The following is a 24601-nucleotide window of genomic DNA, read 5'->3' on the forward strand; positions in this document are numbered from 1 at the left end:
ACACCAAACCGACCTGACATGGAACACCAGACATAACATAAACAACACCAAACAACATAACAGGTGAGGAGGGGAAAGGAGACAAAGGGATGCCCTCACACAGGTAAGATGACACATCCAGAAAGGAGCAGAGCTCCTACACATATACAGGCAAACAACCAACTGACCTTCAGGCTCACAACACTATATAAGAAGAGCCAGAGGCCACACCCAGCTCCACCAAGCACACATCTTAACCCCGAACACACCAGGATGAGAAGGGATACACAACTTAAAGGGGAAGTGTCAAAACATGCAAAACAACATGTTGCCACCAGCAACAAGCATGCACGGCAAAAGTGTCATGGTCCACTACACTAGACCATGACACAGCTGTGACAGTACTATCCACTTTGGAGGCCTTGATATCTCTAGACATGCGCATTGATCTGTGATTCAGAGAACTTGCGAAAGAAGGTTGCCATGAGAGAAGATCTTTCCATTGGGCACCGACATTCGAGAGACCACTGGCTCCTCCTTCCTATTCTACAACTGCTACACCTGAACCCATGCAGATGGACCTAGGCTGACTGAAGAGGAGTGACTGCATAGGCGCTGTAAAGACCTTTGTTTATATTGTGGGGTTTGAGGACATTACATCCACACCTGCCCTGTCAAGGCAGGAAAACTTCAGAGCCTAGGGTCAGTAGGAGAGATGACCCTGGGTAAAGATCAGTCCTCTCCTAGACTGACATTACCTGTGTTGCTGTCTCGTGGTGGTGTTCGTTTTACCAAGTCTTCCTTTTTGGACTCCCTGCATTAGGCTACTTTCACACTAGCGTTCGGGGCTCCGCTTGTGAGTTCCGTTTGAAGGCTCTCACAAGCGGCCCCGAACGGATCCGTCCAGTCCTAATGCATTCTGAGTGGAGGCGGATCCGCTCAGAATGCATCAGTCTGGCAGCGTTTGTCCTCCGCTCCGCTCAGCAGACGGACACCTGAACGCTGCTTGCAGCGTTCGGGTGTCCGCCTGGCCGTGCGGAGGCGAACGGATCCGTCCAGACTTACAATGTAAGTCAATGGGGACGGATCCGTTTGAAGTTGACACAGTATGGCTCAATTTTCAAACGGATCCGTCCCCCATTGACTTTCAATGTAAAGTCTGAACGGATCCGTTTGCATTATCATGAACAAAAAAAACGGCACTGTCTTTGCTATGCTGCCACCGGTAGCAGCGCAATGACTTGCTAGATTGCCGACTCGCTGCTTAGTAGCTGGTACTGTCTAATCTTGTCCACTGTGACCTAAAAACTTAGCGCTGCCCCCCGACATGTTTCGCCATATGTCTATTGCGAAACATGTCGGGGGGCAGCGCTAAGTTTTTAGGTCACAGTGGACAAGATTAGACAGTACCAGCTACTAAGCAGCGAGTCGGCAATCTAGCAAGTCATTGCGCTGCTACCGGTGGCAGCATAGCAAAGACAGTGCCGGCACAGCAATAAACTGAATGAATCGGAGCATTCAGATAGGTACTAGGTAGCAAGCGCAGTAAACTAAAATACATATTGAATCAACTGGAGCTTTAGATATGCAGTAGGCAGAAAGCGCAGCATACCTATTACCACAAAACGCCATTATACAGAGCCGACCGATATAAACAGCAAACAGTCTGCTGACAATGTAGCAAGACATCGCTACAACTCAGTAGATACAACGTATCTGTTTCAGCAGACAAACAAATAGCCAGCTACAGCAAGCCAAATCACAAATGTAAAAACGATTGTCAGCAGATACATTTATACACCACAGCACTGTCAAAGTCCACTGATGAGAGTTTTAATTATTTAGGTAGGTTAGAAATAAGGTATCACTGTTATTTAATTAAAAACTAATAAAAGTTAATTTTTATCAAATAAAAATCACTAACTCAAAAAAAAGCGCACGTCAAGAGTAGGCAATTATTAGTCTCTTGACTAAATGTAACCTTCAAACGGAGCGCACAAGCGGACACCCGAATGCTCGTGTGAAAGTAGCCTAATATGCAAACAACTGGCAAATTAAGGTCGACCTGGTGTTTTGTAAAATAATATTACATCGCGCATGTACGTATAATATACTCAAAACTAAGAAAAAATGAAAAATAATAAATGTAAAATAAAAATAAATAAAATATAATGTTAAAAAATAAGTGCAAGTCCACTTATAGTGTTAAATAAGATAATGGAGATTGTATATAATGGAAATATCCCTGTAATTCTAAGTCAGCTTTTCTTTTAATTGTTGCAATGTCTCATAATCCGGTGACAATAACAGAATGTTTATATTTTTTACTGGAATAGTTGCGCAATACTTAATAATACCACCATTGTACTTTTGTATCCAAGTGGATAAAGTATGTTACATCTACGATGTGTGTATTTGTAGCAACCTTGATGGTTATACACACATCCGTTACAGGATAAGCGTTTTCATCCAGATGTATCACGCTCCTATAGTGTAGTAATCTATAATATTATTGAATTGAAAAGACTTTTATTTAGCTGTACGTTACCACTTCTGTAGATGCAACACATCTTGCTTTGATGCGGCCGTATTTTACAGCTCATAGATCTTTCTGTCAACTTGTTGCTTGTCGCCACTACATGGCGTCCCACGTGGTCTGAATACTGTGCCGGTCTCAAAGTTGCAGCCCGTCTGGATATTATACGGCCGTGATGCTTCGCTTGTGGGTTTGTCTGCCCACCAGTTTCTCGGCGTCCCATGTGCTATAGACCATATACCGCTACCAGATCCGAGAAGATGGGCTGGAAGCAGGAGAACCACCTCTTATACATGACACCAAGTAGTCCTGGGCAGTCAAGATAGATAAGACATATGTAGATGTTGAAGATTATTATATCAAAGTCTCACTTGCCGGATGCCGGCATTATTTTCCATTGAAATGCATTCATGTCGGATCCGGCCCCAAGTGTTTCAGAAAAACGGATCCGGTTTTGCGGTCTGCGCATTTGCAGACCTTTAAAACTGTAAAAAAGATAAATACTGGATCCGTTTTTCCGGATGACAACCGGAGAGACGGATCCGGTTTTGCAATGCATTTGTGAGACGGATCCGCATCCGTATCCGTCTACAAATGGTATCCGTTTGCATACAGATTGCCATATCTGGCAGGCAGTTCCGGCGACGGAACTGCCTGCCGGAATCCAACAACGCAAGTGTGAAAGTAACCTAAGTGGACTTGCACTTAATTTTTAACATTATATTTTATTTATTATTTATTATTTATTTTTATTTTACATTTATTATTTTTCATTTTTTCTGAGCTTTGAGTATATTATACGTACATGCCCGATTTAATATTATTTTACAAAATATCAGGTCGACCTTGATTTGCCAGTTGTTTGCATATTAGAGCGTTTATTATATGTATAGCGTTTTTTTTAATCCATTTTTATACTTTTAAATATGTATATGGGTCCGTCTAGTTCCAGATAGCAGAGTGCCCCCTTATTGCTTTTTAATGTTCTATAGATCTGCTTTTGGGGACAATTTCTCCACAAGGCCTAGTCTTTCCCATTGTCCTTGCCTGTGACTGTAGCCATATCAGAATACATCAAGGAGAACCTAAAAAGAGGTTTCACCCGAAAACTCTCCTCCCTTGCTGTAGCCAGGTTCTTCTTATTGAGTAAGAAAGATGGCTGTCTTCAGCCCTGTATTGACTACCGCAGCTTAAAGAGGACCTGTCACCTATTATTACACTATGAACTAACTATACAGACATGTAGAGCGGCGCCCGGGGATCTCACTGCACTTACTATTATCCCCGGGCGCCGCTCCGTTCTCCTGCTATGCCCTCCGGTATCTTCGGTCACTAAGTTATGGTAGGCGGAGATTCCAGTCACTAAGTTATGGTAGGCGGAGTCTGCCCTTGTTCTGCTCTAGCGCTGGCCAATCGCAGCGCTACAGAAGAACAAGGGCAGACTCCGCCTACCATAACTTAGGGAACGGAGATACCGGAGGACATAGCAGGAGAACGGAGCGGCGCCCAGGGATAATAGTAAGTGCAGTGAGATCCCCGAGCGCCGCTCTACATGTCTGTATAGTTAGTTCATAGTGTAATAATCGGTGAAAGGTCCTCTTTAAATAAAATAACCATTAAAAATAAATACCATTTGCCGCTAATTTCTGAGCTGTTGGAGAGAATTCCGGACACCAAGATCTTTACCAAACTGGACCTCCAGGGGTCTACAATCTAATCTTGAGTTCGTAAGACCACTGAATCTCCAAGTATTACTGAATGCCAACTCTTTGCCATGATGTCCAGGACTTTGTGTCTGCCTATGTGAATTGTGCCCATAACAAGTCTCCAATTCCTGATGCTCCTTGGCAACACGGGGATGGATTTCATTACAGACCTTCCTTCCGCCCCGACATGTACAACGATCTGGGTTGTTGTGGACTGTTTCTCAAAGAATGTTCTTCTGTTAGGGCTATCTTCTCCAGACCAACTGGCCCGTTTGTTTATCAAGCACATCTTTTGTTTACACGGCCTCCCTCAACATATTGTTTCCGATAGGGGGGTACAATTCACTTCTAAGAAATAAATGGTGGTTAGTCAACACACCCCAATGTGCAGGTGCACATCGCCATGGCTGAAAGCACAAAAGCAAAAACAAACAAAATACAACAGCACTCTGCAAACACAAATAATAAAGTACATACAATCGTGCCATACTCACTGTAGAAAATGTACTAATGCTAAAGCTACCTTATAAATGTGAGATTCTTGGTAATTACATTTTGTACAAAATTATTTGTGCCTGTCCACCAACGACAATTCACTTCTAGGTTCTGGAGGGCACTATGTAGGTTGATGAAGGTTGATCTGGATTTCTCCTCTGCCTATTACCCTCAATCCAATGGACAGGTGGAGAGAACCAGCCAAATTCTGGACTATTATCTGTGCATCTTCATCTCTGCAAAGCAAGATGACTGGGTGTCCTTGCTCCCTTGCGCATCGTTCTGTCTCAATCGTCCGAACACAAACTGCAGCATGCATCGGTTTGTGTCTGGCCGACTCTCCGCTTGTCTGCTGGAACATATACTTAATGGGGCCAGTGGGCATCCCATTTGTATCCAGCAGTGCCAGATCTGGAGGACTCCGGCAGGCTGGTCTCTGTCGGAACAGCCTGCAGAAATTCACTACGGAGATGTGAAAGTAGCCTTAGCTACGAGATAGGCATCTGTAATAAAGAGGCCACACAGTGCACCTCATATCTATCTATCTATCTATCTATCTATCTATCTATCTATCTATCTATCTATCACTTCCTAAGGTGCAGAATTACACAAACAACTGACATGCTGTGGATTTTAAGATCCACATGGGAGGTGAGTTTCCACACGTATAAAATATGCAAAGTGTAGAAGAGATTTACCAAATCACATTCGCTTTGCTGGTACTGTTGGTACTGGCACTGTTTTGTGCAGAAAAATCGATGTAATCCGCAGTATGTGTAGTTACCGTTAGGGTACATGCATGCCTCGTCATAAATTAGGTGCATTCTTCTGCAGCGCAGGGGGAAATAAAACATGGCGTAAAATGCCAGTCTTGGTAAATGCGTGAATCTACCCTGAAAGAGTGTTTATGTGTTAGCTGTGTGTAGCACTGCTTTGGATAGCATCAGTATTTCTGTCCTTATATTTCCTCCTCTGTAAGACACTTTCATAATATTTGTAAGCAGTACATTGCAGTTGTTGTGCACAGAATTGCCAGGTGATGAAATGATTCCAAAGGGATTAATGTTATTATGCTAATAACATCCCACATGGCACCACCTGGCATATGATCCCTTTCTATTTGGATGTGATTACTTAAAGAAGGGTGGAGAAGAGCACCGAGAATTGCAAATTGACAACTGTTATGTACTATGTTTGGACATGAGAATTTATAGGAGGTCTGAACAGCAAATGTTTACCATTACTAATCTTTTTATGTATCCGCTGCAATAAAAAATAGTCATACAATGAAAGTAACATATAGTAGTGGAATGATGGCTTATAGATGAGATCATATTGCTGATTGTGTACAAGAAATGTATTTCATTTTTGAAGATTGCAAAATTGCTCACATCCACCTACACGTTGTTTCCACCATGGATTCTGCAACAGATTTTTCCAATGGAAACCTTGAAAGCTGCTTAAACATACAGTAACTTTGTCTATGGTTTTAGTAGAAGCATGACTGAGAAAGTGAAGTTTTAATCTGGCGGCCAATGCTACTGTATTTGCAGTACCCCAGAATTGGGGTACATTGTTGTAATGTATTGTTAAATGGGTTGTCTCACTTCAGCAAAAGGTATTTATCATGTAGACAAAGTTAATACACCTACTAATATATTGCTATCGTCCATATTGTCTCCTTTGCTGGCTTGATTTATTTTTCCATCGCATAATACACTGCTCATATCCGGGGGTCACGACCATACTGCAATCCAGCAGCAGTGGCTGTGCTTCCACGCTATAGGAAAAAATGCTAACCTATGCACTCTGCTGCAGTCCCTGCCACCTGAGAGGCCTGTGGTTTTTCCTATAGTGTGCAAGCATGGTTACCGCTGCTGGATTGCAGGGTGGCCTTGCTTTTGGTGTGATCTTTGTTGGTTGACCACTCCTGTGGAGGGTAATAATGGTCTTGAGTTCCTTCCATTTGTACACAATCTGTCTGACTCTGGATTGGTGGAGCACAAACTCTTTAAAGATAGTTTTGTAACCTTTTCCAGCATGATGAGCATCAACGACTATTCCTCTGAGGTCCTCAGAGATATCCTTTGTTCCTATGATTCACTTACATGTGTTGTGAAGATCAGACTTTGATACATGCCTCTTCTTTGCATAAAACAGGTCACTTACTCACAGCTGATTGTCATCCCATTGGTTGAAAACACCTGACTCTAAATTTAACTTCAGATTATCTGCTAATCCTAAATATTCACATACTTTTATCACTCACAGATATGTTATATTGAATAATTTGCCTCAATAAATAAATGACCAGGTCTATTTTGACTCATTTGTTTGATTTGGTTATCTTTATCTGCTTCTAGTGTAAAAATCTGATGCAGTTTTAGGTCAAATTTACACAGAAATATAGAAAATTCGGACTGATTCACGCACTTTCAAGCAACACTGTATATATTGATGAGATAGTTACATAGTTAATATGGTTGGAAAAAAAAAGTCCATCAAGTTCAACCAAGGGATAGGTGGGGACGCGAATCCCAGAAGGAAGTCAGACTCAGATTTCTACACGTTTTCATAAGCATTAGGCCGAATTGTATAGATCATACCAGTGTATTACTGTAGTGCAGCGGCAGCATGAAGCGCACGGCGTCATAGCAACCAATGAATCCGTGCGCTCCTGCTGTCGGCAGGATGCCAGGCCGGGATACCACGGACCGCTCACGGCCGTGGAACACGGCCGTGTGCATTCAGCCTTAATGTAATTTACTTTTAAGAATTCATCTAAACCAGGGGCGTAACTACCATAGCGGCAGACCATGCGACTGCTATAGGGCCCAGGACAAGAGGGGGCCCAGTCTTAGTTGGATTATCTCCTCTTCTACTGAAGATGAAAACTTGTCCAGGACTCTACCCTCTAAAGGAACAACTTTTAGCAAATGAGGCAGTGAAAAAATGGCCCAAGGGTCATTGAAAGGGGTTTAGGCAGAAACCCTTCTGTCCTGTGTGGGGGTTCTGGTTAGATCCTTGCTATGGGGCCCTTACTTCTCTATGTACGCCACTGATCTAAACCCTTTTTAAAACTGTCCACTGTTCCTGCTGTGACCACGTCCTGAGGAAGTCTATTCCACAGATTCACAGTTCTTACAGTAAAGAAGCTTTGAATTTAATTCTTTTAATCTTTCTTCATAACTAAGACCCTCCATGCCCCTTATCAATTAAGTCGCTCTCCTCTACATTTTCCAGCTGCAGAGCGTCCCTTCTATAGACTGTAATACAGTGAAGCTGAGATCAGGGCTTGATGGGGGCCATATCAACACTTCCAGGGCTCCTTGTCCTTGTTTGCGGTTATGGTCCTGCTGAAGAATACATTTGGAGCTAATCAGACACTTCCCCAATGGTACTGCATAACAGATACGTATCTGCCTGTATTTCTCAGCATTGAGGACACCATTAATCTTGAACAAATCCCCAACCTATATTTAAATATTTTATGTCATTTTTTTTTTAAATAACAAAATGGGTGGAGGATTTTCTGGATATACAGTCAGGTCCATAAATATTGGGACGTTGACACAATTCTAAAAATTTTGGCTCTATACACCACCACAATGGATTTGAAATAAAATGAACAAGAGGTGCTTTAACTGCAGACTGTCAGCTTTAATTTGAGGGTATTTACATCCAAATCAGGTGAACAGTGTAGGAATTACAACAGTTTGCATATGTGCCTCCCACTTGTTAAGGTCCCAAAAGTAATGGGACAATTGGCTTCTCAGCTGTTCCATGGCCAGGTGTGTGTTATTCCATCATTATCCCAATTATAATGAGCAGATAAAAGGTCCAGAGTTCATTTCAAGTGTGCTATTTGCATTTGGAATCTGTTGCTGCCAACTCTCAAGATGAGATCCAAAGAGCTGTCACTATCAGGGAAGCAAGCCATCATTAGGCTGAAAAAACTAAACAAACCCATCAGAGAGATATTAAAAACATTAGGCGTGGCCAAAACAACTGTTTGGAACATTCTTAAAAAGAAGGAACACACCGTAGAGCTCAGCAACACCAAAAGACCCGGAAGAACACAGAAAACAACTGTGGTGGATGACCAAAGAATTCTTTCCCTGGTGAAGAAAACACCCTTCACAACAGTTGACCAGATCAAGAACACTCTCCAGGAGGTAGGTGTATGTGTGTCAAAGTCAAAAATCAAGAGAAGACTTCACCAGAGTGAATACAGAGGGTTCACCACAAGATGTAAACCATTGGTGAGCCTCAAAAACAGGAAGGCCAGATTAGAGTTTGCCAAACGACATCTAAAAAAGCCTTCACAGTTCTGGAATAACATCCTATGGACAGATGAGACCAAGATCAACTTGTACCAGAGTGATAGGAAGAGAAGAGTATGGAGAAGGAAAGGAACTGCTCATGATCCTAAGCATACCACCTCATCAGTGAAGCATGGTGGTAGTAGTGTCATGGCGTGGGCATGTATGGCTGCCAATGGAACTGGTTCTATTGTATTTATTGATGATGTGACTGCTGACAAAAGCAGCAGGATGAATTCTGAAGTGTTTCGGGCAATATTATCTGCTCATATTCAGCCAAATGCTTTAGAATTTATTGGACGGCGCTTCACAGTGCAGATGGACAATGACCCAAAGCATACTGCAAAAGCAACCAAAGAGTTTTTTAAGGGAAAGAAGTGGAATGTTATGCAATGGCCAAGTCAATCACCTGACCTGAATCCGATTGAGCATGTATTTCACTTGCTGAAGACAAAACTGAAGGGAAAATGCCCCAAGAACAAGCAGGAACTGAAGACAGTTGCAGTAGAGGCCTGGCAGAGCATCACCAGGGATGAAACCCAGCGTCTGGTGATGTCTATGCGTTCCAGACTTCAGGCTGTAATTGACTGCAAAGGATTTGCAACCAAGTATTAAAAAGTGAAAGTTTTATTTATGATTATTATTCTGTCCCATTACTTTTGGTCCCTTAGCAAGTGGGAGGCAGATATGCAAACTGTTGTAATTCCTACACCGTTCACCTGATTTGGATGTAAATATTTATATATTTATTTATTTATGGCCCTGATTCTGTAGTTTACAGAAACACCCCATATGTGGTCGTAAACTACTGTACGGGCACACGGCAGGGCGCAGAAGGAAAGGAATGCCATACGGTTTTTGGAAGGCAGATTTTGCTGGACTGGTTTTTTTGACACCATGTCCCATTTGAAGCCCCGCTGATGCACCCCTAGAGTAGAAACTTCATAAAAGTGACCCCATCTAAGAAACTACACCCCTCAAGGTATTCAAAACTGATTTTACAAACGTTGTTAACCCTTTAGGTGTTCCACAAGAATTAATGGAAAATAGAGATACAATTTCAAAATTTCACCTTTTTGGCAGATTTTCCATTTTAATAATTTTTTTCCAGTTACAAAGCAAGGGTTAACAGCCAAACAAAACTCAATATTTATGGCCCTGATTCTGTAGTTTACAGAAACACCCCATATGTGGTCGTAAACAGCTGTACCGGAACACGGCAGGGCGCAGAAGGAAAGGAATGCCATACGGTTTTTGGAAGGCAGATTTTGCTGGACTGTTTTTTTTTACACCATGTCCCATTTGAAGCCCCCCTGATGCACCCCTAGAGTAGAAACTCCATAAAAGTGGCCCCATTTTAGAAACTACGGGATAGGGTGGCAGTATTGTTGGTACTAGTTTAGGGTACATATGATTTTTGGTTGCTCTATATTACACTTTTTGTGAGGCAAGATAACAAGAAATAGCTGTTTTGGCATCGTTATTATTTTTTGTTATTTACAACATTCATCTGACAGGTTAGATCATGTGATATTTTTATAGACCAGTTTGTCACGGATGCGGCGATACCTAATATGTAGCGTGATAAGATGACGGTTTTATTGGCACTATTTTGGGGTGCGTGTGACTTTTTGATCGCTTGCTATTACACTTTTTGTGATGTAAGGTGACAAAAAATGGTTTATTTAGCACAGTTTTTATTTAATTTTTTTTACGGTGTTCATCTGAGTGGTTAGTTCATGTGATATTTTTATAGAGCCGGTCGATACGGACGTGGCGATACCTAATATGTATACCTTTTTTTTATTTATGTAAGTTTTACACAATGATTTCATTTTTGAAGCAAAAAAAATCATGTTTTAGTGTTTCCATATTCTGAGAGCCATAGTTTTTTCAGTTTTTGGGCGATTATCTTAGGTAGGGTCTCATTTTTTGCGGGATGAGATGACGGTTTGATTGGCACTATTTTGGGGTGCATATAACTTTTTGATCGCTTGCTATTACACTTTTGGTCATGTAAGGTGACAAAAAATTGTTTATTTAGCACAGTTTTTATTTTTTATTTTTTACAGTGTTCATCTGAGAGGTTAGGTCATGTGATATTTTTATAGAGCCGGTCGATACGAACGCGGCGATACCAAATATGTATACTTTTTATTCATTTATGTAAGTTTTACACAATAACAGCTTTTTTAAAACAAAAAAAATGATGTTTTAGTGTCTCCATATTCTGAGCCATAGTTTTATTTTTATTTTTTGGGCGATTGTCTCAGGTAGGGGCTCATTTTTTGTGGGATGAGGTGACGGTTAGATTGGTACTATTTTGGTGGGCAAACGCCTTTTTGATTGCTTGCTTTTGTACTTTTTGTGATGCAAGGTGACAAAAAAATGGTTTATTTAGCACAGTTTTTATTTTTTACAGTGTTCATCTGAGGGGTTAGGTCATGTGATATGTTTATAGAGCCGGTGGATACGGACGCGGCGATACCTAATATGTATACTTTTTTTCCCCCCCTATCTTTTCCCAATTTCTTTTAACTTTATTTGGGGAAAATTACGTTTTTGTTTATTTTTACTTGAAACTTTTAATTTTTTGGGGGGAAAACTTAATTTTTTCAACTTTTTTTTCACTTAATTTTTTGTCCCACTTTGGGACTTGAACTTTTGGGGGTCTAATCCTTTACAATGCATTCGAATACTTCTGTATTGGAATGCATTGGCTGTATGAGTAATACTGTGTGTATTACTCATACAGCTTCTGGTCTGTGAGATCCAGGGGGCTAGATCTCACAGGCTCGTCACCGGAAGGCAGCGCGATGCCTTCCTTAGACATTGCGCTGCCTTCCATGCCATCGGGTCCCCCCTACAGCCGCATGGGGACCCGATGGCACGCCCGATCGCCGACGCAAACCGCTGGTAAAGCCGCAAACCGCAGGTCTGAATCACATGACCCCCCCGTCGTTGTGACAGGATGCCCGCTGAATGATTTCAGCGGGCATCCTGTCACAATTAACCCCCGTCGTGCCGCAATCTTTTTTTAAACTTAGGATGTACCGGTACGTCCTGGGTCCTTAAGGACTTGCCAAACATGGCGTACCGGTACGTCCTAAGTCCCTAAGGGGTTAAACCCTTGCTGACCGGGACTTTAACCACTTAAGGACCACAGGTTTATACCCCCCTAGTGACCAGGCCCTTTTTTACAAATCGGCACTTCACAACTTTAACGGTTTATTGCTCGGTCATGCAACTTGGCACCCAAATGAATTTTACCTCCTTTTCTTCTAACAAATACAGCTTTCTTTTGGTGGTATTTGATTTCTGCTAAGATTTTTATTTTTTCCGATATTAATCAAAATAGGCCGCAATTTTCTCAAAAAAAGTGTATTTTTAACTTTATCTGCTTAAATTGTGCCAGATGTCTTTGATAAAAAAAAATCCAATAAGTTATAGCGTTTACAAACTATGGTACAAAAATGTGAATTTCCGCATTTTGAAGCAGCTCTGACTTTCTGAGCACCTGTCATGTTTCTTGAGGTGCTAGAATGCCAGGATAGTGTAAATACCCCACAAGTGACCCCATTTCGGAAAGAAGACACCCCAAGGTATTCCGTGAGGGGCATGGCGAGTTCCTAGATTTTTTTTTTTTTTGGCACAAGTTAGCGGAAAATTATGTATTTTTTTATTTATTTAATTTTTCTTACAAAGTCTCATATTTCACTAACTTGTGACAAAAAATAAAATTTTACATGAACTTGCCATGCCCCTCACGAAATACCTTGGGGTGTCTTCTTTCCAAAATGGGGTCACTTGTTGGGTATTTGTACTGCCCTGGCATTTTAGGGGACCTAAAGCGTGAGAAGTAATTTGGAATCCAATTGCTTAAAAAATGCCCTGTGAAATCCTAAAGGTGCTCTTTAGAATTTGGGCCCCTTTGCGCACATAGGCTGCAAAAAAGTGTCACACATGTGGTATCGCCGTACTCAGAAGAAGTAGGGCAATGTGTTTTGGGGTGTATTTTTACATATACCCATGCTGGGTGAGAGAAATATCTCTGTAAAAGACAACTTTTGCCATATTTTTTATACAAAGTTGTCATTTTACAGAGATATTTCTCTCTCCCAGCATGGATATATGTAAAAAGACACCCCAAAACACATTCCTCAACTTCTCCTGAGTACGGCGATACCACATGTGTGACACTTTTTTGCAGCCTAGGTGCGCAAAGGGGCCCAAATTGCAATGAGTACCTTTTAGGAGGGCATTTTTAGACATTTGGATTCCAGACTTCTTCTCACGCTTTAGGGCCCCTAAAATGCCAGGGCAGTATAAATACCCCACATGTGACCCCATTTTGGAAAGAAGACACCCCAAGGTATTCCGTGAGGGGCATGGCGAGTTCATAGAAGAAGTTAGCGGAAATAGATTTTATTTAGTTTTTTCTCACAAAGACTCCCTTTCCGCTAATTTGGGACAAAAAGTTCAATCTTTCATGGACTCAATATTCCCCTCAGCGAATACCTTGGGGTGTCTTCTTTCCAAAATGGGGTCATTTGTGTAGTGTTTGTACTGCCCTGGCATTTGAGGGTCTCCGCAATCATTACATGTATGGCCAGCATTAGGAGTTTCTGCTATTCTCCTTATATTGAGCTTACGGGTAATGAGATTTTTTTTTCCGTTCCGCCTCTGGGCTGAAAGAAAAAATTAAAGGCACAGATTTCTTCATTTGCATCAATCAATGTGGATAAAAAAATCTCTGCCAAAAAATGTGCAAAAAAAAAAGGAGGGGAAAGGCGTCTGCCAAGACATAGGAGCTCCGTCCAACATCCAAGCCCACTCAGCTCATATGCCCTGGCAAACCCGATTTCTCCATTCACATCAATCGATGTGGATGAATAAATCATTGCCGGAATTATTATTATTGCCGGCAAACGTATCTTTTTTACTGCAGAGGAGAAATCTCGTCTTGCAGCGCCGCATACACCGACTTTTGTGTAATCTGACAGCAGCGCAATGCTTCTGTCTGAATGCACATCAGTGCTGCAGCTGCTTGATCGCTTGGTCCACCTAGAAGGTAAAAAAAAAAAAAAAACAGGCCGCAACGCAATAAATTTATTAACATTAACTTTATATAACATTTGAACAGAATATTTTTATACAAAAATTTGTTTCGCAAACAGTCGGTTGCTGCTGTGCATAGGGTTCCCACCCCAGGTAATATTTTGACAAAGATCACAGCAGATAAATGAAATGTTGTTTGTTTAAAGCATAGTAACATACGGCAGTACGTGTGTAAACTTTTTTGACTATGCAAAGCCTTCCTCAGACACTGTGCCGCAGAGTGATGTGGTTATGGTGAAAAAAGGGTGATGGTTATGCCAGTAGAAACTGAGCTATGCTCCAAGTACACAAAAACACAAAGAACATTTCATTTATCTGCTGTGATCTTTGTAAAAAAATTTGAACAGAACATTAACTTTTATAAACTTTATTGAACTTTTGAAACAGAACATTAACTTTTTTGCTTACCTGTGATTTTTTATTTGTTTTTGTTTTTTTTTACCTTTAGAGGATAAACCTCTCCTTCCCCATGGGACAATGTGCAAATCGCAAATCGCCCAGAGATGTGGCGAAGTACATTATGCACTTTGTCCCAGGTGAAAGGAGAGGTTTGTGGCAGCTCTGTGTGAAAGGGCCCTAAGACCCCTGTGTGCCTGTCCTGTGTCACGCAATCCCTACACTAATAGTGTACCTGTGTGTGGTACTTCTGGAAACACTCCCCTATGCATAGGGCAGGCTGGTCAGCCACCCCTGCTACAGACACGAAATCTTTTTCTTGGGGAACGTTGAGTTGGGGTACCAGGATAGACAGACGGGAAGTGTCTGCCATGTAGCCGGCTAACTACATCAGGGACTTGGGGAACGGACTCTCCTGGATACAGGAGTTCCGAAATGATCTCTTCCTGGAATTTTATGAAGGATCCTGTTCTCCCAGCCTTACTGTAGAGAACAAAACTATTATATACAGCCAATTGAATTAAATATACAGACACCTTCTTATACCAGCGTCTGGTGCGTCCGGAAACTAAATAGGGAGCCAACATCTGGTCATTGAAGTCCACCCCTCCCATGTGAAGGTTATAGTCGTGGACAGAGAGGGTTTCACAATGACTCCAGTTGCCCTTTCAATTTGGACAGTCGTGTCTGCGTGAATGGTGGACAGAAGGTAAACGTCCCTCTTGTCCCTCCACTTCACCGCGAGCAGTTCTTGGTCACACAAGGCAGCCCTCTCCCCCCGTGCAAGTCGGGTACTAACGAGCCGTTGAGGGAAGCCCCGGCGACTAGGTCGCGCGGTTCCACAGCATTGAATTCCGACTAGATGTAAGTGCCGAAAGAGGGCCACGCTTGAGTGATATTGTCCACGTATAAGTGGTACCCCTTGTGGAGTAAGGGTGACATCAAGTCCCAGACAATTTTGCCACTGTTCCCCAGGTAGTCAGGACATCCGACCGGCTCCAGTTTTGAGTCTTTTCCCTCATAGACCCTAAAACGATATGTATAGCCTGTGGCCCTTTCACAAAGCTAATACAGTTTGACCCCATACCGGGCGCGCTTGCTGGGGATGTACTGTTTTATGCCAAGGCGCCCGGTAAAATGTACTAGGGACTCGTCTATGCAGATGTTTTGATTAGGGGTATACGCATCTGCAAATCTGGATGACAAATGGTCTATGAGGGGCCGAATTTTGTGGAGCCGGTGATAAGCAGGGTGGCCTCTTGGATGACAGGTGTTATTGTCAGCGAAATGCATAAAGCACATGATGACCTCAAAACGTGCCCTGGACATTGCAGCAGAGAACATGGGCACCGCAATACATTTTTTTTAGTTAGACCCATGCTGAGGATAAGGCCCAAAAAAAAATTACGGTAAACTCGGAAACTGTGACTGGTTTCCACCGGTAAGGCTGGGCATAGAAGCTTTTCGGATTGACGGTAATAAACTGTGTGGCGTAGCGGTTGGTTTCTGCCACAACTAGGTCATAGAGATCCGTGGTGAAGAACAGCTCAAAAAACTCGAGGGCTGATCCTAAATGAGCCGTCTCCACGCGAACTCCAGACTGGGCGGTGAAAGGGGGCCATACGGGTGCAGCGGAAGCAGGAGAGTGCCAATTAGGATTTGCCAGCACCTCTGGGAGACTAAGGGTTCTACGGGCCTGTGAACGCGGTGGCTGCGTCGGGGGAGTTACTGCACGTGCCACCGTACCAGCTGGAACTGCCCTTCTGGTGCTCGCCACTTCACCAGGGAATACGGCAGTGCTGGTAGAAGGTCCAGGATGTGCTGCGCTGCTGGTGTATGCCGCACCATAAACAAGATCAGCGCTAGCACCACTCTGCTGCAAATGAGGCTCATCATGCGGGGTATGCAGAACCCTGACATGGGATCGGGTACGCCTGACCGTAGCAGGGACCTCAACCTCGCCATCTTCGCTAGCGGTTAGAGTGCCACTGCTGTCTACAGGTTCATGTTCTGAACCACTGGATTCAGCGGGTGAGGCGTCCCCATCGCTTTCATCCATCACGGCCAGAATCCTGTAGGCCTCTTCAGCGGAATACCCCTTGTTTGACATTTTGGGCTCACTAAATTAAACTGAGACTACCCAGGAAAAAGAGCAAACCTGCCTAGTAAAAAGGAGTGCTTGCGAAGTAAAGCTGCGATCGCTAATAAAGATCCAAAAAGCTCAAAAGTGATCTTTATAGCGGCGCAGTGATTTTACAGTGTTTTTGCAGTGATCATAAAAAAAAAATTCTGTCACCGCGGTGGGGCGGACTGAACGCAAGTGTGCACAAAAGATCAGGCCTGATCGGGCGAACACTGCGTTTTTTGTAGAGCCTAAGGTGACCCTAATGTACTGATATAGATCTGATTGCGATCAGTCTTGATCACTTACAGATACTATATAGTACTAGTGCTGATTAGCGACAGCTATGACGCTAATCAGCAACTAATCAGTGACTGCGGTACGGTGGGCTGGGCGCTAACTACCTAGCAAGTAGCTAACTACCTGGCGGTGATGAGGGACCCTTATAGGGGGGTGACAGGGGGGTGGACAGGGGGGTGATCAGGTAGTCTAATATGGGTGATCAGGTGCTAAATAAGGGGTTAATAAGTGACAGGGTAATGTGTAATGTGTATGTGTGGTGATTTGGTGCTACTTACAGAGCTGCCTGTGTCCTCTGGTGGTCGATCCAAGCAAAAGGGACCACCAGAGGAGCAGGTAGCAGGTATATCAGACGCTATTTTCAAAATAGCGTTTGACATACCCATTTCATTGGTCATTTCAAAAATCCACAGCCTGCCAGCCAATGATCTTAGCCGGCAGGCTGCAGATGAACTTGTGAACTGTGCGATCCTGTGAACGCGCGCTCTTGTGAGCGCGCGTTCACAGGAAATCTCGGGTCTCACGAGATGACGCCGATCGGCGTTAGTGTGACCTGAGGGAGCCGCCGCAGTCACGCCTTCCGGCGTTAGCGAGACGGGAGGTGGTTAAAGATGGCGCCTGCTAGCGAGTGCGGCAGGCACCATAGCCACCAGGCCTAAAATGTCTGTGACTGGCAGTAATGCCGATCATGAGCTTTTAACCCTTCAGATGCCGTGGTCAAATGTGACCACGGCATCTGTACTGTACAGCAAGGATCGGGAAAGCCGGATGCAGTGTGCGGCAGCCTCTTTCCTCCGATTATACTCAAATTTAATATAAACACTGTCCAGGGACTGTCTCACTATTAACCTAAATGTTTGTATTAATTGTGAGTTTGTGACTATAACCCCCCTCACCCACAGGAATGCACACATGCACTTCAGTACATGGGTATTTTCTTAAGGGTGAGGGGAGTTATAGTTATATTTAATATAGATACTGTTGAGGGACTATACCGTAATTGGTGTTTATTGGTAAGTGTTTATATTAAATGTGACAATAATCTCCCTCATCCTTAAGAATGCATACATGTACTGCAGGTCCAGAATGCATTCTTAGGGCCCCATTCACACATCATATTTTTGGCCCACATCCGATCTGCATTTTCTGCGGATAGAATACGGACCCATTCATTTCAATGGGTCAGCAATAAATGCGGACTGCACCATTTGCTGTCCGTATCCATATGTCCGTTCTGTAGCCCCTTGTCCATTTTGTGGACAAGGATAGGCATTTGTTATAATGAATCCGCACAAAAAACGGATGAACACGGATATTTTGGGGATCCGTGTTTTGGTGACCGCAATATACATATGGTCATGTGAATGCACCCTAAGGATGAGGGGAGGTATAGTCACATAACATAAGTGTGTCATTCCATAACAGTGCGTCATCTGCCGATCCCTCCATTATACTGCGTCACCAGCAGATCCCCCCATAACAGTATGTCAGCAGCAGATCCCCTATAACAGTGCATCATTCGCAGATCCTCCCATAACAGTGTGTCATCCACAGACCCCCCCATAATAGTGCGTCTTCCGCAGATCTCCCCATAATAGTGCTTCGTCTGCAAATACCCCCATAGTAGTGCATCTTGGGCAGATGGCCCCATAATAGTGCATCTTCTGCAGATCCCCCCATAACAGTGTGTCAGCACCAGATCTCCCATAACAGTGTGAAATATTCTGGTATTTTATTACATTTTTTAGCACACCTTTTGGTTCAAAATATATTTTTCTTATTTTCCTCCTCTAAAACCTAGGTGTGTCTAATCATCAGGTGAATCTTATAAAGCGAAAAATACGGTAATAAGTCAGTAGATCTACCCAAACTTTAGCATTTCATCACCCTTAATCACTAGGTAATTGCTAATGACACACATTCACTGCTTAGGATAGTGACCCAAGGGATGTCACCATAATGAATTATATTTTTAGAGCCTCTATGTCACGTGAGCATCATTCCATTTCTTTCTCACTATCTTTTGGAATTTATATCAACTTTCTTTCTAAAGCGTGTTCTGTCTGACACAATTGTGATCCTTTGTGTTGGCATTTGCAGCTGGCATATAGCCATTTCCCAAACTCGGGTTCGGTTCCAGGGTACCACTTGGAACCAAACCCGAGTTCGGGAAATGTTTTTTTTACAGTAGAAATCAATTTATGAAGTTATTACATATTAGTAATAACTTCGGCTCATCGGAGCCAATACATTCTAATACCGTACGGAGCGCTCGCTCCATACAGTCATGATACAAAGTTTTATGAAAATCGACTTTGGATGTTTAATCCGAAGTCGATTCGCTTATCCCTAGCCATAACCTGAAGTTCATATTAGAATCAGTGGATATTCAAGCTTTATAAAAGGGATGTTTCTGCTTCTCCCCGCTACAGTTATACAGGCTTACACATTATTAGTCCATAGTCATAAATGGTACTATAAAAGAATATTGGTATACATTTTCTTTATAGTAGTCTTGGCAGGTATTTCATTTAAAATATAAAAATAACTAGAGATGAGCGAAATTTAGAAAAATTTGATTCGGCTGATTCGCCGAACATTGAGGTGAACAGGATTCGTGCAGCAATATATTAGACTGTCCTTTAAAGGAGTTGTCTCACTTCAGCAAGTGGCATTTATCATGTAGAGAATGTTAATACAAGACACTTACTAATGTATTGTGATTGTCCATATTGCTTCCTTTGCTGGCTGGATTAATTTTTCCATCACATTATTCACTTCTCCTTTCCATGGTTACAGACCACGCTGCAATCCATCAGTGGTGGTCGAGCCTGCACAATATAGTAAAAAGCACTAGCCTATGTGTGCTCCCATGGTCCTGGCCACCAGAGAGGCTGACGCTTTTTCCTATAATGTGCAAGCCCGACCACCACTGATGGATTGCAGGGTGGTGTGTAACTTTGAAAACGAGCAATGTATAATGTGATGAAAAAATGAATCCAGCCAGCAAAGGGAGCAATATGGACAATCACAATAAATTAGTAAGTAACAAAAGTTACCCACACTAGTAAAGGTATAAATTCATGCAATGCAGTTAAAATGAATGAGGACAACTACCATACATAACCCTACCCATAGTCAGTGTTCACCTCAGGAGAACCGCACATCCCAATGCGCGTTTAGCAGAACATCATCAGATTTACTTTATACTGCCAAAAATGAAGGAATTGTCTCCCAACAGTTACAAGATGCTCTGCTGGTGAACCAACCCACCATTCCAACCCTATATTTACTACCAAAAATACATAAATATGCCACTGTACCACCAGGTTGGCTAATAATAGTATGTGGGGGCCATTTGAAAATGTATGTACATATCTGGACCATATGCTTAAGCCCCCTATGGAATGCTTTCCGTCATACATTTGACATACGGCAGATTTTCTCCAAAAACTGAATGGGGTTCATCTGGAACCTGGAATGATTCCGGTGACATTCAACGTGTAGTCATTGTACACTAGCATCAAACATGAAGATGGGATTAAGGCGGTCTCTTATTTCCTGTCCATGAGTGACTTGGACGTCCGCATGATTGGTTGCCTCATTGACATGTTGAGATTTGTATTATCTCTTACTTTCTTTACCTTTAATGGCTTCTTCTACCTACAGCTCCAGGGCACTGCTATGGGGTGGCCTATGCGACCTCATATGCAAACTTCTTCCTGGGGCTGTGGGAGAGGGAGCTATTCCTGTCAGATCATGACATCACGATGGACCTGGTCATTTTTTGGGCTTGGTACATTGATGACATCTTTATGATCTGGCAGGGTTCACCAGAGGGAGATGGCTAGCTGCCGATTTTCTCACTGCACAACATTATAGGTGATCTTGCGTTCCCCGGCTACTTACATTCACGAAGAGCGAGGAAATTCGGATTTGTGACAAATCAAATTCTTCCTAAACTTCGGATCAAATTCCACTTCGGATGCTTTGATTTGCTAAACACTAAAGATTACAGTAGTTTAGTATATTTACTCAGATTTTCTCATTTTGGACAGCAAGACGTTCAGCCATGGTAATTTTTGCATATACACTGATTTTTCAGCAACTTTGTTGAGGCTGCCAAAATAACAGATTTCATCAGTTTCTGAGAATCTAATTGAGAAGTAACAGCAAGTATGGTTGCACTTCCTGTTGCCAACTCCAAACATGGCCACCAAATGAAAACCAAATGAAGTCTCTGTAGGCAAAACCGATTATCAATCTTTGACTATTTAAGGTATACATTTTGGATGTAAATCATCTTTCAGGTACAACACTGGCATACCCTTTCCACAGTGTTTAATCAAAACTATCATTTATATCAGTTTACTTTTTACTCTGAAAGTCAGATTGTTAAAGGGTATTTGTCAGCAGATTTGTACCTATGACACTGGCTGACCTGTTACATGTGCGCTTGGCAGCTGAAGGTATCTGTGTGGGTTCCATGTTCATATGTGCCTACATTGCTGAGAAAAATCATGTTTCAATATATACAAATGGGCCTAGAGGCTCTGCTCTCTTTGCAGTGTCCTCACACCCTCCACTTTAATTGAAAGGGCCAGGTAGGGCAACCGTCATCATGCCTGGCCCTGTCAATCAAAGTGGAGAGGGCGTGGCAGTTGCAGAGAGAGCAGAATCACTGAAGTAACAGCAATGCCCCCGTTGCTCCTAGAGGCTAATTTGTATATAATAAAACCTCATTTTTCTCAGCAATGCGGACACATATGAACATGGGACCAACACAGATGCCTTTAGCTGCGCAGTTTCTTCCATTCTGACTTTTTTGTGCCCTGCTTTGGCAGAATTGCCACAAAACTAGAAAAAAATAACAAAAAACAAACAAACCCCATAGAACCTAAAGAGTGACGGCAGAAAGAATGAATGTTCTGGATTCTGCTTATAGATTCCTTGACCAAGTAGGGCAGGTGCAGAGATACTAAGGACATTCGGTACTAGAACTGAAAGTTAATTGGATAGACAGGCACAATCTCCCTGGTCCAAAAATCCATAAAAGGTATGGCATTCCCATTGGAGGTGGCGAGGTGCAGATGCTAAACTGACCTGAACTTGCATTGCAGTGGCCAAGAAGCAACAACCAGAAAAGGCTCATCACCATCGGTGGCCGCTTCCTCCCCCCATGTTAAGACAGCAGGTGCACAGGGGAATTCTTGAAGTTCAACTGACCATACCATCCAAAACAAGTAAGAAGACTTGTTAGCTCTGGGCTCGCTAAATACACTGGACAGTATTCCAATCTGAACAAAAGGGCCTTTTTAGTTAAAACCAATCTTCTTGTAAACTGACACACACATAAACAGACCCTTACCTGTGGATGTGCACGGATCCACACCTGACTGAAGAATGAAGCATCATGGTTGCTGCCAGGAAGGAAAACAGCAAGAGCCCACTGTGAAATCATTATCCATGTAGGTTGAAGACTTCTATTGTGACTCGCTCAGTTTTCCTTCTATTGAAATTTTCATGGGGGTTGCCATATTGATTTTGTGTCCAGCCTGTACCAGGGTGAAAAGCAAGCCTTCTTATTATTATGCTGTGCTTCCAAATTTTAGAAACAACTATATGTAGCTCTATTATTTTGCATGAATGTATAGTAGGGCTTTGAAGTATAAGGGCAACATGCGCATTTTGAGGCTTTGGGGTGTAGATGCTTTGGGGTAACATAGTACATAACATAGTAACATAGTACATAACATACAGGGAGTGCAGAATTATTAGGCAAGTTGTATTTTTGAGGATTAATTTTATTATTGAACAACAACCATGTTCTCAATGAACCCAAAAAACTCATTAATATCAAAGCTGAATATTTTTGGAAGTAGTTTTTAGTTTGTTTTTAGTTTTAGCTATTTTAGGGGGATATCTGTGTGTGCAGGTGACTATTACTGTGCATAATTATTAGGCAACTTAACAAAAAACAAATATATACCCATTTCAATTATTTATTTTTACCAGTGAAACCAATATAACATCTCAACATTCACAAATATACATTTCTGACATTCAAAAACAAAACAAAAACAAATCAGTGACCAATATAGCCACCTTTCTTTGCAAGGACACTCAAAAGCCTGCCATCCATGGATTCTGTCAGTGTTTTGATCTGTTCACCATCAACATTGCGTGCAGCAGCAACCACAGCCTCCCAGACACTGTTCAGAGAGGTGTACTGTTTTCCCTCCTTGTAAATCTCACATTTGATGATGGACCACAGGTTCTCAATGGGGTTCAGATCAGGTGAACAAGGAGGCCATGTCATTAGATTTTCTTCTTTTATACCCTTTCTTGCCAGCCACGCTGTGGAGTACTTGGACGCGTGTGATGGAGCATTGTCCTGCATGAAAATCACGTTTTTCTTGAAGGATGCAGACTTCTTCCTGTACCACTGCTTGAAGAAGGTGTCTTCCAGAAACTGGCAGTAGGACTGGGAGTTGAGCTTGACTCCATCCTCAACCCGAAAAGGCCCCACAAGCTCATCTTTGATGATACCAGCCCAAACCAGTACTCCACCTCCACCTTGCTGGCGTCTGAGTCGGACTGGAGCTCTCTGCCCTTTACCAATCCAGCCACGGGCCCATCCATCTGGCCCATCAAGACTCACTCTCATTTCATCAGTCCATAAAACCTTAGAAAAATCAGTCTTGAGATATTTCTTGGCCCAGTCTTGACGTTTCAGCTTGTGTGTCTTGTTCAGTGGTGGTCGTCTTTCAGCCTTTCTTACCTTGGCCATGTCTCTGAGTATTGCACACCTTGTGCTTTTGGGCACTCCAGTGATGTTGCAGCTCTGAAATATGGCCAAACTGGTGGCAAGTGGCATCTTGGCAGCTGCACGCTTGACTTTTCTCAGTTCATGGGCAGTTATTTTGCGCCTTGGTTTTTCCACACGCTTCTTGCGACCCTGTTGACTATTTTGAATGAAACGCTTGATTGTTCGATGATCACGCTTCAGAAGCTTTGCAATTTTAAGAGTGCTGCATCCCTCTGCAAGATATCTCACTATTTTTGACTTTTCTGAGCCTGTCAAGTCCTTCTTTTGACCCATTTTGCCAAAGGAAAGGAAGTTGCCTAATAATTATGCACACCTAATATAGGGTGTTGATGTCATTAGACCACACCCCTTCTCATTACAGAGATGCACATCACCTAATATGCTTAATTGGTAGTAGACTTTCGAGCCTATACAGCTTGGAGTAAGACAACATGCATAAAGAGGATGATGTGGTCAAAATACTCATTTGCCTAATAATTCTGCACGCAGTGTAGTAACATAGTACATAAGGCTGAAAAAGACATCTGTCCATCCAGTTCGGCCTGTTATCCTGCAAGTTGATCCAGAGGAAGGCAAAAAAAACCCTGTGAGGTAGAAGCCAATTTTCCTCACTTTAGGGGAATAAAAAATTCCTTCCCGACTCCAATCAGGCAATCAGAATAACTCCCTGGATCAATGACCCCTCTCTAGTAGCTATAGCCTGTAATATTATTACACCAGAAATACATCCAGGCCCCTCTTGAATTCCCTTATTGTACTCACCATCACCACCTCCTCAGGCAGAGAGTTCCACAGTCT

This window comes from Bufo bufo, chromosome 4 (assembly GCF_905171765.1).
Source record: "Bufo bufo chromosome 4, aBufBuf1.1, whole genome shotgun sequence".
NCBI lineage: Eukaryota > Metazoa > Chordata > Amphibia > Anura > Bufonidae > Bufo > Bufo bufo.